The sequence below is a fragment of the Triticum dicoccoides genome, chromosome 4A (assembly GCF_002162155.2).
Source record: "Triticum dicoccoides isolate Atlit2015 ecotype Zavitan chromosome 4A, WEW_v2.0, whole genome shotgun sequence".
Taxonomy (NCBI): Eukaryota; Viridiplantae; Streptophyta; class Magnoliopsida; order Poales; family Poaceae; genus Triticum; species Triticum dicoccoides.
Genome location: NC_041386.1, coordinates 745,167,307 through 745,177,167, shown reverse-complemented (window position 1 = coordinate 745,177,167; position 9,861 = coordinate 745,167,307).

The window sequence follows — 9,861 nt, the reverse complement described above, 5'->3', positions numbered from 1 at the left end:
AGGAGCCTCCCAAATTCGAGCATAAATCCATTAAAAAGATGAATGCCAAAGATGGCAATACGTAGATCTATTCTTGCTTTTATGCCTAGCTAGGGGCGTTAAACGATAGCGCTTGTTGGAAGGCAACACAATTTTATTTTTGCTTCTTGATTTTAGCTTCTGTTTAGTAATAAAATTTTCATCTAGCTTCTGTTTAGATGTGGTTTTATGTTTTAATTAGTGTTTGTGCCAAGTAGAACCTATAGGATAACCTATGCTGATAGTTAATTTGATTCTGCTGAAAAACAGAAACTTTTGCGCGCATGAGAACAATTTCAATAAATCACAGAAATGTGATTTTGCGTTGATTCTTTTTGCAGTAGATCAATAGACAAATTTCCCAGTACTTCCTATTTTCGTGTGTTGTTTGCTTATTTTGATGCATCTATGGCTAGTATCGGGGGGTATGTGTTGTGAAGTAGTAATTTCAAAATTTTCCTACGCACACGCAAGATCATGGTGATGCATAGCAACGAGAGGGGAGAGTGTTGTCCACGTACCCTCGTAGACCATAAGCGGAAGCGTTATGACAACGCGGTTGATGTAGTCGTACGTCTTCACGATCCGACCGATCCGTGTACCGAACGTACGGCACCTCCGAGTTTAGCACATGTTTAGCTCGATGACGATCCTCGGACTCCGATCCAGCAGGGTGTCGGGGATGAGTTCCGCCAGCACAACGGCGTGGTGAAGATGATGATGTCCTACCGACGCAAGGCTTCGCCTAAGCACCGCAACGATATGACCGAGGTGGAATATGGTGGAGGGGGGCACCGCACACGGCTAAGGAATGATCACGAAGATCAACTTGTCTGTCTAGAGGTGCCCCCCTGCCCCATTATATAAAGGAGCAAGGGGGGAGGCCGGCCCGCCCTAGGGGGCGCGCCAAGGAGGGGGAGTCCTCCTCCTTGTGGGAGTAGGACTCCCCTTTCCTAGTCCAACTAGGAAGGAGGAAGGGGGAAGGAAAGAGAGGGAGAGGGAGAGGGAAAGAGGGGCCGCGCCCCCCTCCCCTAGTCCAATTCGGACTCCCCATGGGAGGGGCACGCCACCTCATGGGCTGCTGCCCTCTCTCTCCCCTCCGGCCCACTAAGGCCCAATAGTTCCCCGGGGGGTTCTGGTAACCCCTCCGGCACTCCGGTTTTCTCCGAAATCACCTGGAACACTTCCGGTGTCCGAATATAATCGTCCAATATATCAATCTTTATGTCTCGACCATTTCGAGACTCCTTGTCATGTCCGTGATCACATCCGGGACACCGAACAACCTTCGGTACATCAAAACTTATAAACTCATAATAAAACTGTCATCGTAACGTTAAGCGTGCGGACCCTACGGGTTCGAGAACTATGTAGACATGACCTAGAACTGTTTCCGGTCAATAACCAATAGCGGAACCTGCATGCTCATATTGGCTCCTACATATTCTACGAAGATTTTTATCGGTCAAACCGCATAACAACATACGTTGTTCCCTTTGTCATAGGTATGTTAGTTTTCCCGAGATCCGATCGTCGGTATCCAATACCTAGTTCAATCTCGTTACCGGCAAGTCTCTTTACTCGTTACGTAATGCATCATTCCGTAACTAACTCATTAGCTACATTGCTTGCAAGGCTTATAGTGATGTGCATTACCGAGAGGGCCCAGAGATACCTCTCCGACAATCGGAGTGACAAATCCTAATCTCGAAATACGCCAACTCAACATGTACCTTCGGAGACACCTGTAGAGCTCCTTTATAATCACCCAGTTACGTTGTGACGTTTGGTAGCACACAAAGTGTTCCTTCGGTAAACGGGAGTTTCATAATCTCATAGTTGTAGGAACTTTGTATAACTCATGAAGAAAGCAATAGCAACATACTAAACGATGAAGTGCTTGGCTAATGGAATGGGTCAAGTCAATCACATCATTCTCCTAATGATGTGATCCCGTTAATCAAATGACAACACATGTCTATGGCTAGGAAACTTAACCATCTTTGATTCACGAGCTAGTCAAGTAGAGGCACACTAGTGATACTATGTTTGTCTATGTATTCACACATGTATCATGTTTCCGGTTAATACAATTCTAGCATGAATAATAAACATTTATCATGAAATAAGGAAATAAATAATAACATTATTATTGCCTCTAGGGCATATTTCCTTCAGTCTCCCACTTGCACTAGAGTCAATAATCTAGATTACACAGTAATGATTCTAACACCCATGGAGTCTTGGTGCTGATCATGTTTTGCTCGTGGAAGAGGCTTAGTCAATGGGTCTGCAACATTTAGATCCGTATGTATCTTTCAAATCTCTATGTCTCCCACCTGGACTTGGTCCCGGATGGAATTGAAGCATCTCTTGATGTGCTTGGTCCTCTTGTGAAATCTAGATTCCTTTGCCAAGGCAATTGCACCAGTATTGTCACAGAAGATCTTCATTGGTCCCGATGCACTAGGTATGACACCTAGATCGGAAATGAACTCCTTCATCCAGACTCCTTCATTTGCTGCTTCCGAAGCAGCTATGTACTCCGCTTCGCATGTAGATCCCGCCACGACGCTTTGTTTAGAACTGCACCAACTTACAGCTCCACCGTTTAATAAAAACACGTATCCGGTTTGCGATTTAGAATCGTCCAGATCAGTGTCAATGCTTGCATCGACGTAACCATTTACGTCTAGCTCTTTGTCACCTCCATAAATGAGAAACATATCCTTAGTCCTTTTCAGGTATTTCAGGATGTTCTTGACCGCTGTCCAGTGATCCACTCCTGGATTACTTTGGTACCTTCCTGCCAAGCTTATTGCTAAGCATACGTTAGGTCTGGTACACAGCATTGCATACATGATAGAGCCTATGGCTGAAGCATAGGGGACATATTTCATTTTCTCTCTATCTTCTGCTGTGGTCGGGCATTGAGTCTGACTCAACTTCACACCTTGTAATACAGGCAAGAACCCTTTCTTTGCCTGATCCATTTTGAACTTTTTCAAAACTTTATCAAGTGAAAGTCCAATTAAGCGTCTTGATCTATCTCTATAGATCTTGATGCCCAATATGTAAGCAGCTTCACCGAGGTCTTTCATTGAAAAACTTTTATTCAAGTATCCCTTTATGCTATCCAGAAATTCTATATCATTTCCAATTAACAATATGTCATCTACATATAATATCAGAAATGCTACAGAGCTCCCACTCACTTTCTTGTAAATACAGGCTTCTCCAAAAGTCTGTATAAAACCATATGCTTTGATCACACTATCAAAGCATTTATTCCAACTCTGAGATGCTTGCACCAGTCCATAAATGGATCGCTGGAGCTTGCACACTTTGTTAGCACCTTTTGGATCGACAAAACCTTCTGGTTGCATCATATACAACTCTTCTTCCAGAAATCCATTCAGGAATGCAGTTTTGACAACCATTTGCCAAATTTCATAATCATAAAATTCAGCAATTGCTAACATGATTCGGACAGACTTAAGCATCGCTACGGGTGAGAAAGTCTCATCGTAGTCAACCCCTTGAACTTGTCAAAAACCTTTCGCAACAAGTCGAGCTTTGTAGACAGTTACATTACCATTAGCGTCAGTCTTCTTCTTGAAGATCCATTTATTCTCAATAGCTTGCCGATCATCGGGCAAGTCAACCAAAGTCCATACTTTGTTCTCATACATGGATTCCATCTCGGATTTCATGGCTCATCATCGCTTCCTCATAGTTCATAGGTTCGTCATGGTTAAGAAACATGACTTCAAGAATAGGATTACCATACCACTCTGGTGCGGATCTTACTCTGGTAGACCTAAGAGGTTCAATAGAAACTTGATCTGAAGTTTCATGATCAATATCATTAGCTTCCTCACTAATTGATGAACTACTTTCCAATAAGGGAGCAGGTATAGTTACCTCATCAAGTTCTACTTTCCTCCCACTCACTTCTTTCGAGAGAAACTCCTTCTCTAGACAGGATCCGAATTTAGCAACGAAAATCTTGCCCTCAGATCTGTGATAGAAGGTGTACCCAATAGTCTCTTTTGGGTATCCTATAAAGACACATTTCTCTGATTTGGGTACGAGCTTATCTGGTTGAAGTTTCTTCACATAAGCATCGCAGCCCCAAACTTTAAGAAACGACAACTTTGGTTTCTTGCCAAACCACAGTTCATAAGACGTCGTCTCAACGGATTTTGATGGTGCCCTATTTAACGTGAATGCAGTTGTCTCTAAAGCATAACCCCAAAACGATAGCGGTAAATCAGTAAGAGACATCATAGATTGCACTATTTCTAGTAAAGTACGATTACGACATTCGGACACACCATTTCGTTGTGGTGTTCCGAGTGGCATGAGTTGCGAAACTATTCCGCATTGTTTCAAATGTAAACCAAACTCGTAACTCAAATATTCTCCTCCACGATCAGATCGTAAAAATTTTATTTTCTTGTTACGATGATTTTCCACTTCACTCTGAAATTATTTGAACTTTTCAAATGTTTCAGACTTGTGTTTCATCAAGTAGATATACCCATATCTGCACAAATCATCTGTGAAGGTGAGAAAATAACGATACCCGCCGCGAGCCTCAATATTCATTGGACCACATACATCAGTATATATGATTTCCAATAAATCAGTTGCTCGCTCAATAGTTCCGGAGAACGGCTCTTTAGTCATCTTGCCCATGAGGCACGTTCGCAAGTACCAAGTGATTCATAATCAAGTGATTCCAAAAGTCCATCAGTATGGAGTTTCTTCATGCGCTTTATACCTATATGACCTAAACGGCAGTGCCATAAATTAGTTGCACTATCATTATCAACTCTGCATCTTTTGGCTTCAACATTATGAATATGTGTATCACTACTATCGAGATTCAATAAAAAAAGACCACTCTTCAAGGGTGCATGACCATAAAAGATATTACTCATATAAATAGAACAACCATTATTCTCTGATTTAAATGAATAACCGTCTCGCATCAAACAAGATCCAGATATAATTTTCATGCTCAACGTTGGCACCAAATAACAATTATTTAGGTCTAAAACTAATCACGATGGTAGATGTAGAGGTAGCGTGCCGACCGCGATCACATCGACTTTGGAACCATTTCCCACGCGCATCGTCACCTCGTCCTTAGCCAATCTTCGCTTAATCCGTAGTCCCTGTTTCGAGTTGCAAATATTAGCAACAGAACCAGTATCAAATACCCAGGTACTACTGCGAGCATTAGTAAGGTACACAACAATAACATGTATATCACATATACCTTTGTTCACTTTGCCATCCTTCTTATCCGCCAAATACTTGGGGCAATTCCGCTACCAGTGTCCAGTCTGCTTGCAGTAGAAGCACTCAGTCTCAGGCTTAGGTCCAGACTTGGGTTTCTTCTCTTGAGCAGCAACTTGTTTGCTGTTCTTCTTGAAGTTCCCCTTCTTCTTGCCTTTGCCCTTTTTCTTGAGACTGGTGGTCTTGTTGACCATCAATACCTGATTCTCCTTCTTGATTTCTACCTCTGCGGCTTTTAGCATTGCGAAGAGCTCGGGAATAGTCTTGTCCATCCCTTGCATATTATAGTTCATCACGAAGCTCTTGTAGCTTGGTGGCAGTGATTGAAGAATTTTGTCAATGACACTATCATCAGGAAGATTAACTCCTAGTTGAATCAAGTGATTATTATACCCAGACATTTTGAGTATGTGTTCACTAACATAACTATTCTCCCCCATCTTACAGCTATAGAACTTGTTGGAGACTTCATATCTCTCAAACCGGGCATTTGCTTGAAATATTAACTTCAACTCCTGGAACATCTCATATGCTCCATGACGTTCAAAACGTCGTTGAAGACCCGGTTCCAAGCCGTAAAGCATGGCACACTGAACTATCGAGTTGTGATCAGCTTTGCTCTGACAGACGTTCTTAATGTCGTCAGTTGCATCTGCAGCAGGCCTGGCACCCAGCGGTGCTTCCAGGACGTAATTCTTCTGTGCAGCAATGAGGATAATCCTCAAGTTACGGACCCAGTCCGTGCAATTGCTACCATCATCTTTCAACTTAGCTTTCTCAAGGAACGCATTAAAATTCAACGGAACAACATCACGAGCCATCTATCTACAACAAACATAGACAAGGAAAATACTATCAGGTACTAAGTTCATGATAAATTTAAGTTCAATTAATCATATTACTTAAGAACTCCCACTTAGACAGACATCTCTCTAGTCATCTAAGTGATCACGTGATCCAAATCAACTAAACCATGTCCGATCATCACGTGAGATGGAGTTGTTTCAATGCTGAACATCTCTATGTTGATCATATCTACTATATGATTCACGTTTGACCTTTTGGTCTCCGTGTTCCGAGGCCATATCTGTATATGCTAGGCTCGTCAAGTTTAACCTGAGTATTCCGCATATGCAATTGTCTTGCACCCGTTGTATTTGAACGTAGAGCCTATCGCACCTGATCATCACTTGGTGTCTCAGCACGAAGAACTTTCGCAATGGTGCATACTCAGGGAGAATACTTCTTGATAATTTAGTGAGAGATCATCTTAAAATGCTATCATCAATCAAAGCAAGATAACATGTATAAAGGATAAACATCACATGCAATCTATATAAGTGATATGATATGGCCATCATCATCTTGTTCTTGTGATCTCCATCTCCGAAGCACCGTCGTGATCACCATCGTCACCGGCGCGACACCTTGATCCCCATCGTAGCATCGTTGTCGTTACGCCATCTATTGCTTCTACGACTATCGCTACCGCTTAGTGATAAAGTAAAGCAATTACAGGGCGTTTGCATTTCATTCGATAAAGCGGCAACCATATGGCTCCTGCCAGTTGCCGATAACTTCGGTTACAAAACATGATCATCTCATACAATAAAATATAGCATCATGTCTTGACCATATCACATCACAACATGCCCTGCAAAAACAAGTTAGACATCCTCTACTTTGTTGTTGCAAATTTTACGTGGCAGCTACGGGCTGAGCAAGAACTGTTCTTACCTATGCATCAAAACCACAACGATAGTTCGTCAAGTTACTGCTGTTTTAACCTTTGCAAGGACCAGGCGTAGCCACACCCGGTTCAACTAAAGTGAGAGAGACAGACACCCGCCAGTCACCTTTAAGCAACGAGTGCTCGTAACGGTGAAACTAGTCTCGCGTAAGCGTACGTGTAATGTCAGTCCGGGCCGCTTCATCTCACAATACTGCTGAACCAAAGTATGACATGCTGGTATGCAGTATGACTTGTATCGCCCACAACTCACTGGTGTTCTACTCATGCATATGACATCTACGCATAAAACCTGGCTCGGATGCCACTGTTGGGAACGTAGTAATTTCAAAATTTTCCTACGCAGACGCAAGATCATGGTGATGCATAGCAATGAGAGGGGAGAGTGTTGTCTATGTACACTCGTAAACCGTAAGCGGAAGTGTTATGACAACGCAGTTGATGTAGTCGTACGTCTTCACGATCCGACCGATCCAAGTACCGAACGTACGGCACCTCCGAGTTCAGCACACGTTCAGCTCGATGACGATCCTCGGACTCCGATCCAGCAGGGTGTCGGGGATGAGTTCTGTCAGCACAACGGCGTGGTGACGATGATGATGTTCTACCGACGCCGGGCTTCGCCTAAGCACCGCAACGATATGACCGAGGTGGAATATGGTGGAGGGGGCACCGCACACGGCTAAGGAACGATCACGAAGATCAACTTGTGTGTCTAGAGGTGCCCCCCTGTCCCCGTATATAAACGAGCAAGGGGGGAGGCCGGCCAGCCCCAGGGGGCGTGCCAAGGAGGGGGGAGTCCTCCTCCTCGTGGGAGTAGGACTCCCCTTTCCTAGTCCAACTAGGAAGGGGGAAGGGGGAAGGAAAGAGAGGGAGAGGGAGAGGGAAAGAGGGGCCGCACCCCCTCCCCTAGTCCAATTCGTACTCCCCATGGGAGGGGGCGCGCCACCTCCTGGGCTGCTGCTCTCTCTCTCTCCCCTCAGGCCCACTAAGGCCCAATACTTCCCCGAGTGGTTCCGGTAACCCCTCCCGCACTCCGGTTTTCTCCGAAATCACCCGGAACACTTCTGGTGTCCGAATATAGTTGTCCAATATATCAATCTTTATGTCTCGACCATTTCGAGACTCCTCGTCATGTCCGTGATCACATCCGAGACACCGAACAACCTTTGGTACATCAAAACTTATAAACTCATAATAAAACTGTCATCGTAATGTTAAGCGTGCGGACCCTACGGGTTCGAGAACTATGTAGACATGACCTAGAACTGTTTCCGGTCAATAACCAATAGCGGAAACTGGATGCTCATATTGGCTCCTACATATTCTACGAAGATCTTTATCGGTCAAACCGCATAACAACATACGTTGTTCCCTTTGTCATCGGTATGTTACTTGCCCGAGATTCGATCGTCGGTATCCAATACCTAGTTCGATCTCGTTACCGGAAAGTCTCTTTACTCGTTACATAATGCATCATTCCGTAACTAACTCATTAGCTACATTGCTTGCAAGGCTTATAGTGATGTGCATTACCGAGAGGGCCCAGAGATACCTCTCCGACAATCGGAGTGACAAATCCTAATCTCGAAATACGCCAACTCAACATGTACCTTCGGAGACACCTGTAGAGCTCCTTTATAATCACCCAGTTACATTGTGACGTTTGGTAGCACACAAAGTGTTCCTTCGGTAAACAGGAGTTGCATAATCTCATAGTTGTAGGAACATTGTATAAGTTATGAAGAAAGCAATAGCAACATACTAAACGATCAAGTGCTAGGCTAACGGAATGGGTCAAGTCAATCACATCATTCTCCTAATGATGTGATCCCATTAATCAAATGATAACACATGTCTATGGCTAGGAAACTTAACCATCTTTGATTCACGAGCTAGTCAAGTAGAGGCACACTAGTGACACTATGTTTGTCTATGTATTCACACATGTATCATGTTTCCGGTTAATACGATTCTAGCATGAATAATAAACATTTATCATGAAATAAGGAAATAAATAATAACTTTATTATTGCCTCTAGGGCATATTTCCTTCAGTATGAACCATAGAGAAGTTGGAATACAGTAGGTTTAACACCAATATGAATAAAGAATGAGTTCATTACAGTACCTTATTTGGTGGTTTTTCTTTCTTGCACTAACGGAGCTTATGAGGTTTCCTATTGAGTTTTGTGTTGTGAAGTTTTCATGTTTTGGGTAAAGATTTGATGGACTATGGAATAATGAGTGGAAAGGGCCTAAGCTTGGGGATGCCCATGGCACCCCAAGATATTCAAGGACAACCGAAAGCCTAAGCTTGGGGATGCCCCGGAAGGCATCCCCTCTTTCGTCTTCGTCTATCGGTAACTTTACTTGGAGCTATATTTTTATTCGCCACATGATATGTGTAACACAATCATCCTTGTTGTACACACCTTTTGAGAGAGACACACATGATTTGGAATTTATTAGAATACTCTATGTGCTTCACTTATATCGTTTGAGCTAGATAGTTTTGCTCTATGTGCTTCACTTATACTTTTTAGAGCACGGCGGTGGCTTGATTTTGTATAAATTGTTGATCTCTCGTGCTTCACTTATACTCCCTCCGATCCTAAATATAAGTATTTTTAGAAATTTCAAATGGACTACAACATACAGATGTATGTAGACATATTTTAGAGTGTAGATTCACTCATTTTGCTCCGTATGTAGTCACTTATTGAAATCTCTAGAAAGACTTATATTTAGGAACGGAGGGAGTATTATTCTGAGAGTCTTTTAGA